Source organism: Phalacrocorax carbo, chromosome 6, assembly GCF_963921805.1.
Source record: "Phalacrocorax carbo chromosome 6, bPhaCar2.1, whole genome shotgun sequence".
Taxonomy (NCBI): Eukaryota; Metazoa; Chordata; class Aves; order Suliformes; family Phalacrocoracidae; genus Phalacrocorax; species Phalacrocorax carbo.
Window position 1 is genome coordinate 1,301,263 of NC_087518.1, and position 20,608 is coordinate 1,321,870.

The 20,608-nt window shown below is 55.0% G+C and overlaps 1 long non-coding RNA gene across 1 annotated transcript; it reads left to right on the forward strand.

Annotated features, from left to right (window-relative positions):
• Positions 1-533: 533 nt before the first annotated feature.
• On the forward strand, positions 534-8,506 carry LOC135314036 (uncharacterized). The gene is made up of 4 exons (XR_010373522.1): positions 534-698; positions 1,874-2,035; positions 4,540-4,597; positions 8,359-8,506. It is a non-coding gene; the product is annotated as an uncharacterized LOC135314036 (long non-coding RNA).
• Positions 8,507-20,608: the final 12,102 nt, after the last annotated feature.

The following is a 20,608-nucleotide window of genomic DNA, read 5'->3' on the forward strand; positions in this document are numbered from 1 at the left end:
GTGGGGTCACCCCTGTGCCTGTGGGCTGGGGGGCACGAGCTCTGTCCCTGGGCACAGCACCCGCCCCTGGGCCTCATCCAGACAAGGGCTATTGGCTCAAGTGCCTGCAGGAGGCAGTTCTCTGTGGCTCCTCCTTCGCTTTTGCTTTTTTATCACCAATCTTGCAATGTTTATCTCAGAAAATCTCGCAGGAGCACCTCAGTTTACTTTGAGCTTAAGGCTAATTTAACTTAAGCACAAACACTTGCGTTGACAGCCTAGGGCTTGAGGAGATGAAGCAAACAGCCCCTAAAAAGCTCAGAAATGTGCAAGCAAACAGAAAGATACCAACGCTCATATTTAAAAACAAACCAAACAACCCTCCTCTCCTCCCCCCATGTGAATTTTCACACAGTTCTTGTGCTGTCTGGGGCCTAATGGAGGGGTGTTGCATGGGTGGTACTGGCAGCCCCCAACAGGCTGCTGCATCCGAAGGGGAGGTGCTCGCCTCCAGCCCGGCGCCCTGGTCTGTTGGTGAAGTGCCGGCTGAGTTACTGGGGCCGCGCTGCAAAATCCGCATGGGAGAAGCACAGCTCAGGGACCGGGGAGTTTTTAAAAGATAAAGACCCGTACGTCAGCTTGAACGGGGACTGTGAGGGGTGACAGTAAGGAAGAAAAGACTGGGGAAAAACATCTTGCAGCCGCCAAATTTTAAACAAGTGAGTTAAAAATTACTTTGTAAAGGAAGTGTTTCCTAATGCTGTTTCTAAAATGAACAAAACCCCATGTGGTTTCTGCCAATGAGCAAGCAGAGAGGATGAGAGGGAGCGAGGCGCTCTCCTGATTTTGCCGGGGGTGCAGAGAGTTGCAGGCAGCAGCTGCCGTCCTGGCACCGAGCGGTGCCATCGGCCCCGAGCGATGCTCTCGGGTGCCCCGGCACCGAGGCTGCTCCCAGGGTGGGTGTGCTGGGGCTGTCAGGTCAGAGCTGGCTCCAGCTTGTCACCGACCCGGTTTTACTGGGGGATTTTGCTGGCAGGAGCACCTTGCAGGCGTGCTGTGAGGCCTCTGGGCAGGATGCTGAGAGGCACCGGCGGACGCAGGAAAGGAGCCGCAGGTGCACCACCTCTGCAGCCTGCTCTCCCTCGGGTCGGTGTGGCTCTGCAGCAAGCAGGAACACAGGCACTAGCCGCCCCCCTACCAAAACACAGGTTTTAAAAGGGCTTTTTGAGGGCTAATTCTGGACTGGCTCTTTACCCTATGCATGCCCTTATAAAGGGTGCTCAGAACAACACCCAAACGGTTCCTAACAAAAGTTTATTCAGTCTTAAAGAATTCATAAGGATGTCACTTCTTTTGTTGGCAAACGCTGCACTTCAGCGCTGCGAGACTCGAGAGCACGAAGGGGGTAAGAGCAGGTTTCCCCAGACAGCGCTGCGGGATGCACAGGCAAAGTTGTTCCTTCACATATAGACATATATATTTGCATATACATACAAGCGTGTGTGTACTTACATATAGATAGATATGCTTTTTCTACAGCCAGGCGCAGCGGAGCAGGCCAGCGCGGCACATAAATCAAGGCTGCCTGCCTGGCAGTGACAGATTGTTTTTGGCAGATGCATCTAATGCAGTTTTAGTCTGGCCTTACTTGGGTTAAACAAGGCCCTGACCTGCGTAAAGCTGAAAAATGGCCGGCAAAGCTGATCGTGCGGCTCATCGTACCGGGTGGCCTGTGCAGCACCGGGCAGCGGCCGCCGGCGTCGGGGCTGGGGTCCTCTGGAGGGGCTGCAGGACCCCAGGCACACGGGCATGCGGAGCCCGCGCCGCTCACACGCAGCAGCTTCGATGCAGTCTCTGCAGCCACAGCTGGGGCTTGGTTCTGTCTTGTTTCAAGGGTAAAACCCCAGCGAGAGCTGAGCTGCAGCGCCTGCTCCCATGGCTGCTCCTGCACCCCCAGAGCCCATTCAGCTTGCAGCTGGGCAACAAAACCCGTGGGGAGACCTAAACTGCGGCACATCAGCAGAGAGATGGGTGTGACTCGGTGCATGCACAGAAGGTGAGTTGTTGAGAAGAACAAGGACAAAAGAGAGCACATAAAGAGCTGGAAAGAGCTATGTCAGGCAGTTAGGGCCGGCAGGGGAGAAGGGAGGTGCAGGGGTGCTCAGCCCCTGGGGTGCTGTGGGCGCTGGGCTGGGGGCTGGGACCGGGAGGGTGGGCAGCAGCTGGGCTGGCTCCCGGGAAAGCCATCCTGTCCTACGGTGACCCAGCCAGCAGTGAAAAGCAACCAGCAGCCATCCCCAGGCATGGTCCTGTCCTCTGAGAGGGCTGGACATGGGGCTGTTGGAAGGTACCTTGCCGTATGAGAAGACCACACAAAACCATCACGGCAAAGAGGAAAGAAAGGAGGGTATTTTTCTTCCGAGCCACCAGCAGAGAGGGCCCAGACAGTTTGGATAAGCTTTAGAAGCAATCCAGATAGCCTAAATAATCATCAGGCCAGATTCCTTCTGGACTGAGCAGTTGCTAGTGGTTGTTCAGAAACAAATACAAACCCCACTTTGCTCTCATCGAGTCATTCTTGAAGCACGAGATAAACTTCATCCTCTCTGCTGCTGCTGCCAGGGTGGGAAGGGCCGGACAGTGGTCTCCTAACAAGCAATGCCCTGGTCCCGCCGTGGCAGCCGATGGGCAGAGGGACGGCTGGTCGGACACGCTCCGTCTGCAGTACCCCTGCTCCCGCCCTGCCCCCTCTGTCCCGGGGGCAGGGGTCCCTCACCCCAGGAGCGATGGCGGGGCCTCGTGCTCCCTGCCTTCTGCTGACTGCCCAAACCTGCCCGTGTTGCCGTGCTCAGGGAAACACTGCGGCCACCGATGTCTTACCTGGGCTCAGGAGGGGGCTCAGTGGGAGCAGCCAGAGGCTGTGGGGCTGTCAGCCCCTCTGCTAAACCCTTGCCCAGCCGAGGTGGGACGAGCATCCCTGGACGAAGGCCCATGAGGGAAGGAGGGACTGGTACCCAATGCCGGGTGGCCACCTCCCCCCGTGATGGCCTTGGGGTGGGAGCCCTGTCATTCCTGGTGGTTTTTAAATAGAACTGAAACTATATTTAGATCAAAGATAAATACATTCTTGGCTTAAGCACACTTTTCAATGCCTGATGAATGAGCAGGATCTCTTTCACAAGAAACTATAAAATTCCCGCGGTGGTGGCTTGTCTCTGCTGGGACGAAGGGAAGCAGAGCCCTGCGCTCCTGCTCCGCCTGCCAGCCTGTGTCTTCCTTAGCAGCGAGGACTGGTCATGGCTGGTATTAATAACTGTACTACTATGTTTATTACTGATGCTGTATGGGAACGAGGAAAGAAACTTGACGATGTTGACATCTTTATCTTGTGTTTTAAAGAAAGCAAAGCTTTGTAAGGCCCTGCTGGGTGAAAGCAGAGGCACCCCAGTCTGGTTGGACTGTCAGAGATGCTGTCTGGGGACAGGGTCTGGCCATTTTCTGCTGTCTTTTCCCCTCACGCGCCCCAGCACCATGACGAGGGATGTTCGGGGGACCTCGGCACGTCCCTCACTATCTCTTTAGGGACTTGCTACCCAGGAACTGATCCAGCCTGCTCCTGAGCGCACCCACCCCGTGTGCCTGCAGCCGCCCGGGATAACAACCGCCACGGCCGCGGGCTGCAGCTTGAGCACAGCTGTAGGTTTGCTTAAATTGACTGTTATTTCAGCCGCTGCAGCATGTGTCTGAGTAACCTCTTGGTGGGGGCCCCATCTGTGACGAAGGGACTGAACCCTGCCGGATGAGTCCAAAGTTTCCCACCGCCCCCTGGCCCCCTGAGTCTTTGAGGGTTTATAAAACAAGTTTGATCTTCTGACACAACAGCCCCTGAATGCAATTTCATCCAATAAATATGATAAATTGGTGACAGCGGCCATGCTTTCGGTTCTCGGTGACAGAGGAGAGCAGCATCACAGAAGACAGGAGACGGATGGATTCCTGATGGGTTTGGCTGGGCTTTCCATGCAGACACCCTCCCTCCAGCCCCTCTCCAGCCTCGCCCCGGGCCCTGAGCACATTGGGCTAACCCAAACATCTCCTCCATGCTGGAGGGATGAAGTCTTGCACCAAAGCCTAAGAGCTTCCCGCCAGCTCCCCTGTCCCACCCAGGTCCTCCGCAGCCCCCAGCGCCACCAGTGCCTGCTCCAGCCCTGGGAGCCGCAGGCAGCAGGGCCGGGTCTGGGGGGAAGGAGCTGTGTGCTTCCCTTCCCCACTTCTTCAACTCAGTTTAGTTTCCTCTGTGTGTTTTTGCTTCTAGCACCTTTAAAATAACATTTTTGTCTAGCTGCGAGAGCTGGTTCATTGCTTTATGTTGAAAAGCCAAAAGCATCTTGAAGAAACTCTTCAAAAAACAGTACCTTCCTAGGAAAAAGATCTGTCCCTGCATTGATCTGTCCATCTGTCTTAGCACCAAGATTCTTCACATACTGACCTCCTGACACAGCCTGCTTTCATAGAGAAAACTGCTCTGAATTAGGCTGGGTTTTTCTCTCATTTTTCCAGGTCCTGGAGGGTTTGTTCCAGCGTCTGAGGCTGCGCAAGGCTCTGCACTCTCAACATGGTAATATCATGTCTGTGTTTTGCCCTTGCTAATCATCAGCTAAACTCCCATTTTAGGACATATTTTCACTAGAATGCTGCCGTATTTGGCCTTTTCCTCTCTGCGATTCCGGTGACATCACCCACCAAGCAGTCGATTCAAGCAGTTATCGCCCCGGCGAGCCCCTGCGCAGCAGAACCAGGAGCCTCTGTGCTGGGGAGGGCGGCGGGGGGCACGGGGTCAGCGCCCCCTCCCAGCGGGGCCGGCGGGGTCGCCAGCCTGAAGCGCATCCCGAGCAGTGGCAGGGTTTGTGTTTGAAGGGAGCTTTAAACCTTCCTTCACAGCGCAGAGACTGGGATGTACTGGGGCTCTGCTGCCGGCACGAGGTGAGCGTGCCGAATCCTGCCCGGGCACCTGGGCGTGCGTAAATGCAGATCTACCCCCGGGCACCCTCCGAGCCCCCTCTTACACGAGTTGCCATCACGGAGAGCACGCGGGGGCGCGGGTACCGCGGGCAGTGCTGCCGCTCACGGCAGAGCCGGCAATGGAGGGTGGGCTCCAGCTCCGCAGGCTGCAGCGAGCCGGGGTTCTCCCACGTCAGTAGTTTTCTTCCCCCTGCCCGCCCTGTGGCTCTGGCTGATCTGGCAGCAATATTTACTGGTGACGAGACCAAGTAAATTGGTGGCAGCTCTGCAGTAAATTAGAGGTGCTATTTCCTCTGGTACAAGCCAGACATCTTTTGCCCTTGGAATAACAATAAACCAGCTTCACAGCTTATGCAAAGGTTTCTGTTCTAAATCCTGCTCCCCCCCAAACTCTGCTAGTTACTGAATAATCCACACGTACAATGCCAGACTTTTTCCAGCCTTGTCAGCTCACCCACTGGGGTTTTCTTTCGCTGTCTCACTCACAAAGCATCGTAGCCTGTGGGCGCTGCCTTGCCTGGCAGCTCTGGCTGGAAGGGGAGCACCGGTCCTGACTAACGTGTGATGATGAGGCCAGTGGTTTAATTGTCATTTATTTACCCTGGGGAAAGAGGCATTCTTGTGCTGGGACAGGGGAAGAAACTGCTACCAAAGTCCTGCCGTCGTGTGCCTGCAGGCGGTGGGGCTGTTGGCCGTGCCGGTGCTCCCGGCTCCACCGCCCGGCGATGTGACACCGTGCTGGGGCGGCTGCCTGCCCAGCGCCGGGCCCCGCGCGGCTGCGGTGGTGTGGGACGGCCACCTTCGTTTCCCCGGCACACCTCGGGGCGAGTGGCTTTGTTTCCCTGCTCCGGAAAGTTCTTCTTGCCGTGTCAGACATTCACAGCCCGACTCTATAAATCTCCTTTTGGCTGAAACCCCACTATAAAAAAATCCTGTGCCAAGAGCTAATTGGAAATAAGAAGAAGATTAATTTTGAAAAATCAGATGAAGTGGGATATTTCTGGGTTAGGGACATTTCCTGATTGCATAAACCCAAACAAAACAAAACTCGCATATTAATGACTCCTAAGAGATAAACTAATTTATTTTGCTGCATTTAAGAATTAATCTGAGTCATTTTATTACAAGAAGTGGTTTTGCCAGCTGGTATTTCTGGCAATAAAATGGCTGAGGACTGTTTAGTTCGGGACGTCCGTCGCTAGCGGCAGGGACCGGGCAGCCGGGGCCACGGTCGCACACCCCGCGCGGCCGCGCCATCGCTGCGTGTTGCACTGCCTTGATGGTCCCTGTGGGTGATGCCCCGGCTCGGGAAGGCGTCCCCGGGGAAAGGGAGCAGGACAACCCTGGGGCAGGGGCAGCTGGCGGGTGGGATGTGGGAGCAGCTGCCGGTGTCAGGGTGCTCCTCCGGGCACCCCTCGCTGTCCCCGGCACCGGAGCACGAACAGGACCCCGCCACGGAGAACAGCAAAGAAGGTAAAGCACATTTGCCAGTGTAAGCAGCTCTGGCTACATACAATGAGAACCAAGAGAGTGGAAAATGATTAAAAAAAAAAAATCCATATCTGAGGCCACATTCACGAAGCAGCAGAAAAAATTGTGGTGATCCCTTTGGTCACTCCACGGTGTTGGAGTCCCCTTGATTTCAAGCATGTATTTTTGCCATGGACCAGCTTAGATGGTGAAGACATCGGCTAGCTGTGCTCGCCCTGCTTTATGCAAAACAAGGAACCGCGCCTCTCGGGCAACGGTTTCCCTGCCAGGGAGCGGAGCAGGGTGCTGGGCACAGGCCTCTGTTTAGGAAACAAACGTGCAGAGCCCCGCTGCCGTGCAGGTCAAGGCTAGTTGCAGGCGTGCAGCCCCCGGCCGGCTCCGTTGGCTGCGAGGGCAGCGGCATCCCCTGCAGAGCCGCCGAGATCACAGGGCTCTCTCCAGCACGCCTGCTACGTCAGGGGAAAGCCACGGAAAGACCAATTCTTTAATATGGTGCAAGGAAAACACTAATTAGACACATTCTGTAACCGACTGAAATGCAGCATTATCAGGCCTTTGGTTTTCCTTTTTTCCCCCCCCCGGCCGTGTTACTCCCTTCCCGCAGACGGATGACATGTTTATTTGCCTGAGCTGTAGCTGGGAGCTTGTACAGTCTTATCATTGTCAAAGCACAGACTAGCAGAGAAGTGATCTTATCTTTGCTCTCTGCTATTTTTGCTCCTTCAGGGCTGCCCTTGCAATAGAGGAGCAATTAGTAACTGGGCAGCAGCTCAAAAGAGGTTGTGTGAGCGGCTGTGGAGCTCCTTGCTTTCCCAGACAAGCAAATGCTTCTAACTCTTTATTTTGGGTTCTTACCATCATAAAGGAGCAAGTTTTTAAGGATGAGAAAATACATTAATTGGTACAGGCACTAAGAACCTATGGAATAAATAGAGTTTCATTTTGGGATTAAAGAGGAAGATCTAGGGAGGCTCCAAGACAAATTTGAGAAAACATGATAGCTGCAGTTAATTGAAGTGGTACAACCACATTTTTTTTTCTTAACCATTTGAAATTTGTTTTCCCAGAATTGGGAGTCTCTCACAGAGCGCCGTGATTCGGCCTCACACACATCACTTTGTACTTGATGCTCCAAAACTAACTGGAATTTTGCATTCTGCTGCAGTTAAATGCAGCGCCAAGATACGTAGGTAACTGTCAGCTTTTTATTTTCACAGGGGTTCTCTGCCTTTCCAGTTCTCCGCTGGCTTTCTCCCGGATGAACAACCTGGCGGCAGTGCCGGCACGGGGACACGGACCCCCTTCGGCGACCGACCCGGCTCGGGGGCGATGCTGCAGGGGCTGGGTGGGGGCCGGGAGCCCCCAGGGCACTGTGAGCACCCAGGGCGCTGCTTCTGCCCGGCCGGGGGAGGCTCCCGGGGGCCTGCACAGGCGGTCCAACTGCTTGGACCACCGTGCCTTTGATCCGGCGGTCACGGCACTGGTTTCTTTGCTTCCATTTGTTGTGAATTCATAGGCAAATAGTAGCGCCCAGATGTCCCGAGCGGGGCAGCGGCGCCCAGCAGCACCCACCCTGCGGCGGGTGCCGGGAGCGGTTCTGTAGCCTCGTGCAGCGCTGGGAGGCCGGATCCGGAGCCCTGCGTGGTGCAAACCACCGGACACGCGCCGCGGTGGCGGCGGCCGCTGCAGCGGCTTTCGTCGTTCCTCGGCTCCCAGCTGCTCCCGCCTCAGCTCCGACCAGAGCGGTATTATTTCAGCGACATTTCACCACTGCTTTCAGATGTGGCTTGTGCACTAGCAGACATTACCAGGGAAAGATTTATGAGCTGCATGAAATAATAATAAAAATTTCTATTTTTTTCTGAGCTACTTGAAGGAGAAGAACTCCTTTCTGCATTAAAACAAAGAGAATCAAGGAAACACTTGGGATCGTGCTCGCCCTCGGAGGTACACGGTGTAACAGCACACCTACAAAGTTAGCGCAAAATGAGGAACCTGCCTCTGGAGCAGGCCTTGGCAGGTTGCAGAGTCTGTTTGATGCAGTAAATCATTAAAAAAAAAATAAAATAATCCTTTCATCGCCATTACTGACATTTGCTCAGCCGATGTTAAAACCTGCAATTAAAAATGAGAAAGCTGAAACCCAGCTGAAAGTTACCTGGAGCCCTGGGACGGCTATTAACGGTTGTGCAGTTGCAGGGTTGTTTCTTATGAAAAGTGCAAGACCAGCAACCGCACACCGTGTGCTTGAGCCGGACTTGGAGGAGAAGCTGCATGAAATAAGAACGTCTGACGAAATACGGTGCAAGCCGAGCCCGTCGGTGGTACCCACAAGTTCACCAGCGATCTCCAGCGCTGTGCAGTGGGGCTGGGGCGATTAGCGGCGCGAAGTCTGTACGGAGCCCGGCCCTGCAGGGCTGCTTAGGGTGAGCGCCGGCAGCAGAGCCCTGCCAGCCGTGCTCACGCCGGGACGCCGGAGCCCGGCGGGCGCCCGCCCTTGGCAGCCCCCAAACACTTCGCTGCGGCCAAACGCAGCCCCCCAGCTCTGGACCGAGGGGCTGGGACCGGCCATGCTCTCCTTTTCCACCGCTGTCCCGCCGCTCTGCCCGGGATTTTTGTGATAACCGTACACAGCACCTCTCGCCTCCCTCGTTTTCATGCAGGCGCCGGTCAGATTTCACCCATTTGGGGATGGTTGGCCTCCGCGCGCATACTCAGAATTATCTGTGCATGCAAATAAGGAGGGGAGTGATGAGGCGGGGAAAGGAACAGGCTGCCCAGGGAGGCTGTGGGGTCCCTTCCCTGGGGACATTCACCCCCCGCCTGGACGCGGCCCTGTGCCCCTGCTCTGGGGGTGCCTGCTCCAGCAGGGGTGGGACGGGGTGAGCTCCAGAGGGCCCTGCCAGCCCCCACCAGTCTGGGATTCTGTGAAATGAAGCACTGTTTCAGCCACTCAAAGGCAAGCAGAAGCATTGCCGCGTTGGCTTGCAGGGAAAGCAAACACCGAGCACAACCCCTAAACCTCCAGTGAAGGGCAGGGCGAGGTGAGAGGACACTGGTGAGATCTTCCAGCATCACCCCTGTAGCGCGGAGCTCGGGGGGGAAGGCAGACCAGTCCCTGATGGCTCCCCATACCCCCGCAGGTGACCTGGGACCACCCTGGTTAGAAAGCCCACCTGCAGAGCTTGGCGTGGCCCCTGAGCAGGGCGGCTGGGGACACCGAAGGGGCCAGCAGAGCCGGAGTTTGCTGGGATCTGGGCCGAAGCTGCAGGAGAAGCTATCTGTAGCTGTCTCGTGCAGATTTTTGCTAAAAGCAGCCAAAACGACAAGACGCCTACAAATCTCGTACTCCGAGTGAGGGACTGGTGTTCCTGCACAGATGTTGCACCCCCCGCTTTCGGCCGGCCGGGAGCGGGCTGCGTGAGCAAGCTGAGGGCTCTCCGTAGGGTCTGGGGTTAGCATTTAATACTGAGAGGCTCGTTACCCAAGGCCACAGTCAGCCCTTTGAAAATACATTTTATCAGAGGCCCAAAGCGATGCAATGGCTTCCTGTTACAATCAAATGCATCTGGTTTGGGTTTTCAGATTTATCCCTTGATCCCTGCCATAAGGGGCTGGTGCTTTGCCAACCCATTGTTTCTCAGCTGGAACCAGATGGTATGGGCTAAAAATTTGATTGCGTTCAAAACCGATCCAAAGTGTTTAATGTCAACCTGCTGGCCAGATGTGTTTATGGAGCTCTGCCCCTCCGGCACCTGAGTGCCCTGTCCCCGCAGTGGTGGCCGCACCGTGGACCTGGGGACGAGGCACGCGACAGATGAACGCTCACGCCAGCAGGACCCATCCCCACCCCGGTCGCAGTCCCAGGGCAGGCAGACCCTGCGTTTGAAGTCCATAAACCCATCCATTTCCATGCTACAACTGTTTAATTTCCCAGACACTGAGTTATCTTTGCCTGGAGTTTTTCTTCAAGCTAAGTGAAATCAAGAACCAAAGGTGATCCAAGAACTTAATTCTGATGGAAAGCTTACTCCTTCTTGGAAGAGCATAATAGATTAATATTCACTTTCATGGCAGCCCTTCGAAGTCACATTTTTGGCGACTAAGAAACCATAAAGAACATCTCATTCAGGGAAGGCACATTTATTCTGCTACAATATTTTCATCAAAATTGATCTAAAATTAGCTGTAGAGTTTTGCAGGAGCTGCGGATATTTCAAAATTTGTCCTGATTAAAAAAAAACCCAAAAGGCTTTTCCCCCCCCAGGCAACAGCATTTGAAGGAAAACCCTTGAATAATCCTGGCTTTCTCTTGGTGAAAGATCCTGAGGCAAATTTTCTGGTGCTGTAAATAGATATTCTCCCCTGAATCCCCTGTGCTTTGCCATGAAGAATGTTGACTACAATCTCCATCTCTTCAAGACCTGTGCTTGCAACAGCTCTGACTTTCTCCAGGCTGTTATTCAGCCTCCAAACCCTGATGCCAGAATTCGCCACTCCAGGCAGAGCGGGCCAGGTTTTCCCTGCCGCCGCTCGCCTGGCTGCATCTCCCCCCGTTTCCACAGGGGAACGCGACCCAGTGAGTTTAATCAAAGGGTACTTTCATGCTCTTTCAAAGCACAGACATTAGTCACACGAGGGACTATTGACTGGGCTACGATGGCCAGAAACCTGATGCAAAAATCTAAACACCATGCCTTGCTGAAGTGTTTAAAGCTGGGCCAAGAAAAAAAATTAATATAAAAGGAAAGAAAGGTTTCCTCTTGAAGACGTAAGAGCGGGCTGCAGCCTCAGACAGATCAGTTACGTTCAAACTGCCCATAGGGTATGAAAGATAAAAGGACACAATTTCTGGAAAAAATAAAACAGAACAAAGCAAAACTGGCCCACCGAGGCTGTCTAAGGTGTTCAAACGCACCCTACTCCTTCCGACGGGAAAAAGCGTTGCCTGTGACACCGGCTTCGTTTCCACAGGTACCAGAAAGAGCAGCTTTACGTCCTTCCCTAAACATATGTCAGTGTGAGGCTGTTCTGGGCTGGGGACGTCACGCGGCCACAGGCGACCGAGCGCTGCCGCCAGCGGGCGCGAGCTGGTGAGAGCCCGGCCCGCGTGCGGGGGCGAGTGGCATCTCCCGCGGCTAGGGGAAAGCATGTACCATTTGTTGAACTTTCGTGGTTTAGATATTGTGCCCGATAGTTAAGTAAATCCTTGTATATTCTAAACAAAGCAGAACATGCGATTGTTTTCTGTTGTAAACACTAGGATTTGATTTGTCTAAACTTTTGTCCTTTCAGAGGGGAAAAAAGAGTCTTAAGGAATAAGGTATTCGTAATTTTTTTCAGTTTGTTTGTACTAAAAAAATGGAAGGGCTCTCCTTTTGGCTGGTGTGCCTCAACGGGCGCACCCCTGGCATGGTGAGGAGGGCAAACGTGGGCACCGGGCAGCACGGACCCTCAGGCTGGAGCTACCACCGGGAACTCCTTGGGGCCTACCAGTGGCCTCGCCTCGGGAACTGGACTCCTGGGGATTGGATTATTCCCTCTTTATTTGCATTTAGTGGTGCCCTGGGGATTTGCAAAGTTGCTGGTATAACCGAGTTTTATTCCGAGGTGGCATTTCCCCAGGGAAAATGCAGCAGCCGGATGGCAAAGAGCAAGCGACGGGGGGGGTCCCGGGGTCCCTTTACTTTAACCCGCCACGAGGTATTGAAGCAAACGCAGTGACCGTGGGGGGCTGCGGCTCGTCGGGCGGTGCCCGGCGGGGAGCTGCTCCCGGGGTCCGGCCCCGGAGCGGCCAGCTGGGCTGCCAGGCTCGCCAGAGCAGGGCGCTTCGGCTGCCTGCTGGCAACTGAGAAGCAAGCACGCTCCCAGCAGAGCAGAGGTGGGTCTGTGGGCAGGGGAATTCCCATATGGGGCCGCAGCGACGGTGTTGGAGGAAGCCCCCGCTTGTGTGCTTTTGGGAAGGCAGCGGACGACCTGTGCGGCTTGGAAGGGGTCAGGAGCAGCAGTGGCTGGAAACCTGGTGGGGCAGCAGGTGGGGGGTGGCAGCGCTTCCAAAAACTGAATCCAAGCTTAGGATTCCCCCTGCCAGCTCTTCTCCCAGCTGTATTTAGTAACGCAGGCAAGTGTCAGGAGCGAGTGAGCCCGACCACCTGCAGCAAGGGCTTTAACCCCCGGGCTGCCTGCTGGGACAGACGGGTGCTCAGTGCTGCCGGGACAAAGGGGGTGCGGGCAAGCCCGCCGAGCTGGGGAGAGCCGGGGGTCACGCTGCCCCACGCACGCTGGAGCCCGGCCAGCAGCCTCCCCGCTGCAGCCTTGGCTCGTCCTCCTCCGCCGGGCGCCCCTGCAACCAGGTGTTGGCAGAAGAATAAGCCCCGCTCGACTATTTGATGTCCCTTGCAAAGTCCCTGGAAAGCAGGTAAATGTCTCTAAGTGTCACAAACACATTTTTTGACCTGGAAACAGCAAGGCGCTCTGTTACAAAAGATGCTAATGTCACCTAGAGCTAACCAAGAACAGCGGGAAATATTTTTAGTGTGGCTCTGAAGAACTGTTGTGGGAGGCTGATGCAAGGACAGACCCCGAGCGCCGCAGGTCGTGGCAGCTGTGCTGCAGCCCCGGGGACAAGCTCACCCACCCTTAGAGAAGTGGTTTTATACAAGTCGCCGTGGAAGCCCTCAGAAAGAGACCTGGTCTCATAAAAGCACCCACTGCCATAAGGGCTTTTCTTCCTCCTTGCTCCCAATCTTTTCTTTGGATAGTTTATGGCCAAGCCCTGCATTTAAAGAGGTGTCTTAGAGATGTAACATCTGGCTGTGGAAGATGGCGTTCGTTCTCGATGTTGCTATGTCAGGGTAACACCTCCACATCCTTTGGGCACTGTTAATATTTGGACAGCGTTAAGATATAACCAGCATTTATTAGTTTAGATTTATGCCCTGGCTCTGCACCAGTCCTTGCCAACCTGCGAGACACTGCCTGGATTTCCTCCCACTCCTAGAGCAGCCCAGGGCTTAGGGCTTGACATTGGCAGTCGGCGGTTAAACAAAATACACATTAATATCCGCGGAAATAATGCCTGAGTAATAGCTGCAGGAAGAGACATGATTAAGGGCTGTGGAGAAAAACAATTAAGCTGATCAGCCAAAATATTAGGAAAGCAACTCTGCAAACACCTTTTCTTTTCTCTCTCAAAAATAAAGAAGGAGCCTGAGGTTGCTGGGAGCTGTGCTCTGAATATTCATGGGGTATTACTGCTCCTCAGGCAGCGCGCCTCTGCACGGAGGATAAGGAAGGCCACCGACTGTTAACCTTTGCAATTTAGCCTTTCATTCCCCGCATTACTACGCTAGGGAAAGCTGAAAGTGGCGGTCGTGGTGTATTAGTCCTGATAACGGCTGCGTGAAATCAGGCTGAGCTCCCTTGTTTGCCTGAAGAGAGGAAGCCTGGGCCCGAGTCTGGCGGGAGAGGAGGAGGATTTTCCCACAGCCTTGGAGCACCAGCGGCCCCGCCGGGGCAGAGGGAAGCACGGAGCTGGGCTTGGGGACTGTCAGACATGGACAGACAGACGGTGTTCCCACGGGAAGATGCTGTGGACCTTCCTGAGAGAGCCGGAGGCAAACCTGATGGACCCGCTTGCTGACCAGCCTTGAGGGCACCAGGTCTTGCTTGTGTCATGTGTGTTTGCCTCTATCATCTAGTCAAGATTAAACTCAAGTCATATAAAAATTAGATGCAAAGAGGTGCCGACACCGCAGGCGCGCAGGGGGAGGCGCACGCTTTTGCCTTTATACTATGCCACAGGCTGGCAAATGAAATTTGGTACAAAACCTGGAGCCGTTTTGGTTCAGGTAGACTACGCAGGAAAAGTTATTTTTTTTCTCCAGGCCCGTGTCTTGCAGCACTTCCCAGGCTCTCCTGCCTGGCTCTCTCCTCCTTTACTGGGCAGTTCTCCCTTCCTCCAGCGTTTGGAGGTTCTTCTTTGGGTCTGATAACCAGCGTGGGTTGCTATATGACGGCTGCCAGCACTATATAGGATGGTGCTGCTGAAAGCAAGCCGTTCCTAGAGCAAAACATCAAATGCCCATGTGGTTGTTGCTTCAAATACAGAAAAACCACATCACCAAATCACCAAATCTTCTGGATTCACTCGTGCTGTGTAAAGTGGGAATATGGGAAGCTATTCAGACAGCATGCATTTTCTGGGGGATCTAAAATATCAGCTGGTATGTGGAAACAGAACCGTCTCTCGTAGCTCACTAGGAACCTCATCCGGCATGAAATGGAGAGGGCTGCGCGCTCTCGCTGCTTTGCAGACCCAAAGAGCAGATCCACCTCCCTCCCCCCGCTGGCACGCCTGGTGTCGCCGGTAGGCGCAGGCAGCAGCCGGGACGGAGCCGGGCAGTGCCCAGGCTGCCCACCGCATCCCGCCGGGCTCAGCCCGCCGCCGGGCAGAGCAGGTTTGCTGGGGAGGCAGCAAGGCGTAGCTGCGGGGCTGCAGCAGGGCGTGGGGCTGCAGCAGGGCGTGATTGCGGGGCTGCAGCAGGGTGTGGGGCTGCAGCAGGGTGTGATTGCGGGGCTGCAGCAGGGCGTGGGGCTGCAGCAGGGCGTGATTGCGGGGCTGCAGCAGGGTGTGGGGCTGCAGCAGGGCGTGATTGCGGGGCTGCAGCAGGGTGTGGGGCTGCAGCAGGGTGTGATTGCGGGGCTGCAGCAGGGTGTGGGGCTGCAGCAGGGTGTGATTGCGGGGCTGCAGCAGGGCGTGGGGCTGCAGCAGGGCGTGATTGCGGGGCTGCAGCAGGGCGTGGGGCTGCAGCAGGGCGTGATTGCGGGGCTGCAGCAGGGTGTGGGGCTGCAGCAGGGCGTGATTGCGGGGCTGCAGCAGGGTGTGGGGCTGCAGCAGGGTGTGGGGCTGCAGCAGGGCGTGATTGCGGGGCTGCAGCAGGGTGTGGGGCTGCAGCAGGGCGCAGGGCACGCCGCCCTTCCCTTTCGGGCCCTGCCTCCCGCCTCGCTGGGCTGCCTCCACCCTCCGCCGGTGCTCGCTGCCGGCGCTCGCCCGGGAGGTGCGGTTTGGCACCGCGGGGCACAGAAACACCCATGGAAAAAGCAACCTGAGAACAGCACGGCTCTGTCTCTCCGGCGGCCCGGCTTGTACAGCTGCCATCTCTTTGCTGGCCTCTGCGTTTGGAGGAAGCGCTGGGGAATTAAAGGCTGAGGAACAAAACGTTTCATTTTGGTTTGTGGCATGTGCCTGTGTGCAAGGGCAGCAGGAAGCACGGTGAGGGCTCTGTTTGGCTTCCCCCCCCCCCCAAAAAAAAAAAAAAAGGAAGACGTAACTCCAGCGTCATGCCCATGTAAGGCCATGCAGACACCTTAAAGGAGCTATGAAAAAAATTGGGTCTTGGGACGTTCCTGTCCACAGTCCAGCTCCATGAGACAAACAAAACCGAAAAACGCAGTCCCTGGCATGCTGGGCTGTGGTGGTATCGCGGTGGGGAGCTGGAGCCTCCCCGCCCTGCTGGGGGTCCATGCACGGCCCTTCTCATGCACTAATATGCTGGAGACCAGCCTGGACCCCATGGCAACCACTGGACCCATCATGGGAAACCACCCCCTCCCCTTGCGCCGGGGGGCGAAGGCTCTGCCCCCCCTGGGGTGTGGGACAGGCGATGTCCCCTGGGACGAGACGGGGTGCGGGGCAGCCGCCCTGCCTGGGCCGCGCACAACCGAGCCAACCCGCTGCCATCGCTGGGTTTGCAGGGCCGACGGGGAGGAACGCAACGCTCTCGCAGCAAGTGCGATCCTTCCACCCTGACCTGTCGCTTCTTGTCTTTCCTTTAGCGTCTCATCACGTGGTTAAAACACCTTTTGCTAGCACGGGAACCACGGTGCTGCACGTGGAGAGGGATGCGCGCAACGGACGCGGCAGTTCTGTAATGCAGCAACGAGGGAATAACTATGCGTTAGTTGTGGAGAGGCTCAGGAGAACGAGGGGCTTCATTAAAGCACAGGGACGTACGGTACTTACACTGTCTAGAAACCGGCTGGTGGTGGTGGCAGGGGGATCCCCTTGAATCACCACCCCTTTTCATTGCCTGCTCTCCTGCATCCCGGGTGAGCCAGCATCCCTCCTCTCCCCCGGCTGCAGCGGCACCCCCGCAGCTGCTGGTCACAGCTCCGCTCTCTTCCAGCCGCAGGAAGGTCCATCCCAAACCCCAGGGAACTTATGAAAACACCTCAACATTAAGCACAGTCAATTTATCAAGAGTAGTTAAAGGCAACTTGTTGTTAATTTGGAGATTCCCTGAGTACGCAATTGTTCGGCCCCTGTAACAGCACCAGAACAGAATAATTGCGGCAGCAAGTTTTCCTTGCATTTGAAAAATGACCTTTCTTTTCTGAGTAAATTCAGAGCTGCAAAACCAGAAGGCTGCTGCCTTCCAGTTGAATGGCTTTTGAGTCCCGTTTCACTAAAAGGGTTGCTTTTCAAGCCTTGTCAATCTAAGGAAATTTATTTAGGCAGTCTCAAGGGAAGGTCTTGGCAAAGTATTAATAGGTTTCTTTTATAAAAGAGACCTTTATTCACTGGTCTTTAAGTTGGCCTGTGTCTCGTTCGGCTTTTTGAGTTCATGTGCAGAGAAAACGTCTGTCTTTGACACTCTCCATGCTTCAGCGCCGTTGTGGGGCTCCAGAGGAATTTGCTAAGCCCGTAATGAAACATCTGGCTCAACAATAACACAGCTGCATGCGGCGCCTTCCCGCCCCGGGCGGCGAGGTGCTGCAGCCCTCGGCGTCACGGGCCGGCCGCCGCGGGCGGCTCGGCGCAGCCCGCTGCAGGGGCACGCTGGACGCGGGCAGCACGCTGGGCGGCGCGCCGGGGTGAAGGCAGATGAGTCACATGGGAAAAAACCACCAGCCCAGCTCTGCATGCTTTCTCACCCCAGACCCCTTGCAGCTCGCCTGCTGAAGGCGCATCGGGACAGAAACTGCTGCGCGGAGAAGCCCTTTTCCCACGCCAGGTTGCGGACGGAGCTCAAGCGCGGGCAGTTGGAGCTCCAGGGGACTGAGCGTGCCCGTAGCCTTTGGGACCTGCAGACGTGGACTCCCACTGTGCGGGTTTTGCCCCGTTTCACCACGTGGCTGCCTTCCCAGGACTCTCACTGACACGGGCTACTTGCTTCGAGCCCAGCTGTGGGGCACGGGGTACCCTGCCGATTCCGTGGGACAAATGTCTATCAAAGGCTGGCGCAAAGCAATGGGAGAATTATCCTTGCGGGCAGAGTAGAGCAGCGAAGTATGTCAGCGCTTTGCACAATTTAAAATCTGGTTCATAAAAAAGGGTGTTCAGCCGCTGCGGCGCTGGTCCCGCGGCCAGCCGGGCGACGAGGCACGGCCGCAGCTCACCCTCGCCTCCGCAGCCGGGGCCGGGCACGCGTTGCTCGGGGGGGTTCCCTGCCCGCAAGACGGTTTGAGCTGACACCTGGAAGTTACTTGATGCAGAAGCGGTTATTTGAACACTACCCATCACGGCTTGGTCAGAAGGCACTTTGCTTTCCAGGTAGACAAAACCCAGTTCCCTTGGGTTTTCTTTCATTAGCCGTGCGATGCAGTGCAGGGACACGGAAAGTCACAAATCAGGTGTTCCCGCAGATGGGCAAGGCAGGACGGGAGAAACGACGTCGGAAGAGCCCTGTGCCACGGGGCCGCTGGAGGCGTCACCTCCTGAAATAAGGCAACAATGCATAAAACCCTCATTGTGCAGAGATTTACTTTTTGGGTGATATGGCTAAAGAAGTCGAGTTAAAAAGTAAATAAAAGCTCAAATTAGATTTATATAGGCATAATTAACCTCACTTTTTATAGAATAACACATACCCATATGAACTTTATTTAGCTCAGTCCTAAAGCAGCAGCTGTTGCGAGTCTCTGGAAGAGCGTTTCCCCTGAAACACACCAGCACTTCATGAATACTTGTTTTTACACCTCTAAATTTTTCTCTCTGGGTCTTTTAAGCAAGTTTTATTGTAGTGTTTATACAGCTACCTCAGTCTGCCTTTGGTTTATGTTTTTCTCACCTGAAGCCACTGAATTTTGAGTTGTATTAGTTATAGGTATCTGAAATCCCATTCCTTTAAGAACTGACTGCACTAATAAAACTCCTGAAAAGTTTCAGTTTGAGGCAATTGCCTTCTGCCCAGGTATCTGAATCTTACTGAGTTGTAGTAGAGATGAACAAGCTTTCTATGGCTGTTTGTTGCCACCGAGGGAAATAACAAGAATCTCATCAATTACAAGAAGTCAGGACCGAGTCAATTCATTGGAGAAATACCCAAGCAAACAGGTGTGGGGTTTTTTTTTTTGTTGTTGTTGTTGAAATACATTGTACAGGAGAATGCTGCTTAGCTTTTCTTGCAGAGAATAAAGTGAAATCCAGCTTGATGACCACCAAGCCAAACCTCCACCTCCTGGGCTGGAGCAAAACAGCCTCTCCCAGATCAAGAGGAAGGATCCCGCAGCACAAGAAAAGGTCAGGAGAGCATATTTCTCCCTCCCCCTTTAAGGATTTCCCTACCTTTTCTGCAGTCCCAGCAGTGCAGGGGGTGCAGAGGAGCCCCCAGCCCACACATCACCCATGCCCTACAGCAACCAGCTCTCACTCTGTCACCACCCATTTACTCCTGATGACAGGGCTCCTTCTTCATGGTTTCAGGGCCCATAAATAAATCACAGTGCCCAGGTGTTTTCCATGGACCTCTGAGGGAAACCCATTAAATGGCCCCAGATCTGCCCTCCCTCTGGCCCTGCCTAGAGAAACCTGTGCGCAGCAGGGGTGGGAGCAAGCCTTGCTGCGAGACGCCAACCAGCCTCCTAGTCCCTCTTCGGCACTGATGGGTTAATTGACACCTGCCATTGAAGGTGTAGCCCGTTAGCAGTAAGACACTCTTCCTGTCACAGGGTTAGCTAGTTTTCTCCTATCCATATGAGCTGAGACATTTTCTTTCAAGTTTTATTGTTTGTCTTAGACTAGATATTGCATTCACTAAGGCAAAAGGCTCCCTTCCTTCAAGCCCACCTTCCCGCTGACCCGTACAAAGGCATCGCTGCACCCACTCCTCATTTCTTAATTGTTTCCCTCCCCATGCCAGCAGTGGAGGGTCCCCGTGCTCATGTGCAGGGCAGTGCACGGGACCCCCCCAGCCAGGGCCAATCCCTCCTCCGGCGGGGACAACCCCGGCGGCGAGGGGGGGTGCTGTCGGAAACCGGGGAGGATGAAGATGACCCGAATAGAGCCGCTGTCCTTGAACAGCCTCTGCCTTTCCACTGGCAAAATCCTCCCAAATCACAAACAGACGGTCCCTTTTTCTTCCTCCAGTATTTCTTAAAAAAAATAAAAAAGGGACCACAAATAAGACAGCACTGCAAATATTTGTAGATTCAGATCAGTTAAGCTCTGAAAAGCTTCAGCTCACAAAACTTCAGCTGAAATGTGGTTTTTCCCCAGTCAATGGTTATTTTCTTTGTGCCGATGGGCTCTGCCCTCCCTAGCAGCCACCCTGTGCTCCCGGCTGGGTCTGCAGTTGGGGGGAGCAGGTGAAGGACCCCCCGCCCCATGCCCGGCACAGCCCTTTGTGCCCCGGCCAGGTCTGGAGGCTCTCCTCTCAGCTGCTGGCATGTGCCAGACCGCGGGCTCCAGCCCAGGGCCAGGGCTCAGGCACGGCCACCCCTCCCTGCCAGAGCCGCCACACTCCAATATTCATTTCTCTTCCAATAAGAGTTTATTTTCAAAGTGCTTCCTCTCCTAGACCTTCTCGAGGAAATACAGGGGGTAACTGCACTCACTAAGCCTGCTAAATAATTAACCTCAAGCAAGAAATGGCACTGGGCCATGAGTTAATTTTATCCCAACATTTAAGCATCCATAGATTTTCGCGGAGTCGATCAGGGAGGCTTCCCCAGGAGCCCCGCTGCCGCCCGCTCCTCGCCTCGCAGGGCCCCCTCCCAGGGGTGCCGTTTCACGTGAACTGCGTCCCTCCGCACACCCTTGGCCCCTGCTCTGCTCTTCCCGTCTCTCTTTGGCTGTCGCAGCCCGTTTTACCACGGCCAGCCAGCATCTCAGACG